The following is a 2430-nucleotide window of genomic DNA, read 5'->3' as shown; positions in this document are numbered from 1 at the left end:
ATGCATGGCGACTCCCATTACAGACGCCGTGGGCGCAAGTGAATGTTCATCTGCGCCTTATCTTTTAACATCTAAAGATTACCGTTCACGTGTGGATTTGTTTGGTTTGTGTGTATATACGGGCACAGGCTGCAGTATCGGGGTGGAGGTCGCAGGACAGACTTGTGGGGGTTCTGTTCTCTCCGTCCACTACGTAGCACCAGGGACTGAATTCGTTGCCAGCCGTGGCAGCAATTGCCCTAACCGGCTGAGCCATTTCACCAGCCCAACTGGACTTTGGCTATTTAATTAATTAATTAACCAAGCAATTAATTGGTTAATTAATTAATTAAGTGGGGACTCACTATGTAGCTCTGGCTGTCCTGGAACTCATTATGTAGACCAGGCTGGCCTGGGCTATGATGACTGGCCCAGGACTTTAACAGTATGCTTTTCACACGGTAGCCTGTGGTCTCCTCGCCTCGGTCTGACACTTCGGGAGTGTCGCGGGTGGAACCCTCCAGTCATATCAGTTTCTAGAACTCTCAAGGTGGCTAATTGAGGATGTCTTCACTGCTGGCTTGGCCCCCTTCCAGCCTGTGTTTTTGATAATTTCAGCAATAAGCCTGGTGACCGGACCCTTGGTGGGGACTCTAGCTCCTTCGGGACCCTGCCAGGACCCTGTGTCTGACTTCCTAAGTGGCCGCTGGGTGGCTGGCTTTACTGGACCCTGAGTTTGGAGGCCACTGGCTTCGCTTCCAATAAGCTTTGTCCTGGAATGTGCTCCTTGGATGCTTTGCCACAGTGCCAACGTCAATGGATTAAATGATAAAATACAAAAATGTGAAGCAAGGAATGGTCCACATTCTTCAGAGGAAAAGGCAGAAATGTCTAGGATGGCAAGCATTCTTACAAAAGCTTTCGTCATCTATATTCTGAACGTGGAGTTCCAGGATGCCTCACCACCACCCCTCCCCACAACTGATGGTTGAGTTTAATCTCCAAAATCATAGGTTGATAGTCTAAATAAGGAAACTTAACCCCCTAACTACTGAGTTCAAAGGTGGGGCCTTTGAAAAGCGATTCAACTACGTTAAGTCCTTCTGACCCATTCCTGATGGCCTCTGAGGGAGAAGGTGTATTATCAGACAGATGCCGAGACAGACATGCGTTCCTGCCACGATGTGACAAGTCAAGGGGGCTGTGGCCATTTGTGCCTTCTGGATCCAAAGTTGTAGGTTAAATAGACTTCCATTCTCCATGTAGCCGGTAGCCTCAAATATGTTGTCATGGTAACAAAATCTTACTAGTAAGTAAGTTCCATCCACAAAAACTCTCCCGTCCCTTGGGTGTCAGGAATTGGTGCAAAAAGACAAGTGTGTTCTAACACACACTCTGAGGGATGCTGAGGGTTGTACGCCGGGCCAAGCACTGAGCTACACTCCCAACTCCGAAGCAAGACATTGTGTTTTCAGTCAGGTACCAACCTTTTGTTTCTGGCTCTCAGATCCGCATGTTTTCATTTACCGTCTGCTTCCTCATGCAGAGTTTAACCTGAGTTCACTAAAACACGCCCCAAATATGGAGACACAATCAAGTTGTTTTCTTAAAGGACCTGTTTGTTTCTCCATTGGAGGAGACAGTGAATAGGAATGTACCGGGGAAGGGATTCTTCCCTTCGCGTCCCTCCACTCTGTGGAGTGCTTTCTCATCTTCCCTTAGTAAATCCATGTTCACATTGTCAAACATGTCAAAATGTAGTAGGAGAGAAGTATTTATCGACTCTAAGGGAATAAAAAAGGAAATAGGTGCTTTTCCCAGTAAAGTTAAAATAATAGCTATCAAGAGTCAGGGCTCTTCTGTTGTTGGCCTTGGAAACCACACATTCTTCATTCCTGAAGAGCAAACACTGTTCATCAGTTGAGAACTGAGAGTGTTAGGTCAGACCAGCAGCACAGGAGACGTAACGGAGCATCCGGGACACGATGCACCATGTTTCCGGGGAGAATGTTACAGACGACTGAAGTGAAGGACCTTGAGACTGAGCTCGCATACGTGAGGGACAGGGCAAGGTCAGGGGGCATCTGGTGACGGAGCGTGCAGTGTACAAGCCAGAATCAGTGAAGGAGACAAGCTCTAGAACTAGATCGTTAGGGGTGTGTGTGTACACAATGTGGTGTGTATGTGTGTGCATGTTTGTGTGTATGTATGCATCTGTGTGTATATAAACTGTAGTGTATATGTGTGTGCACGTTTGTGTGTATGTACATGTGTTTGCATATTTATGTGTATGTATGTGTGTATGTGTATGTGAATTGTTAGTGTATATGTGTGTGCTTCTTTATGTGTATGTGTGTACACATGTATGTGATGAGGTGTATATGTGTGTGTTTGTGTGTGTACATGTGCGTGTGCGTGTGCGTGTGTGTGTGTGTGTGTGTGTGTGTATTT

This window comes from Peromyscus maniculatus, chromosome 18 (genome assembly GCF_049852395.1).
Source record: "Peromyscus maniculatus bairdii isolate BWxNUB_F1_BW_parent chromosome 18, HU_Pman_BW_mat_3.1, whole genome shotgun sequence".
NCBI classification, from domain to species: Eukaryota; Metazoa; Chordata; class Mammalia; order Rodentia; family Cricetidae; genus Peromyscus; species Peromyscus maniculatus.
The sequence above is the reverse complement of the archived record's forward strand: the minus strand, read 5'-3'. Positions refer to the sequence as shown.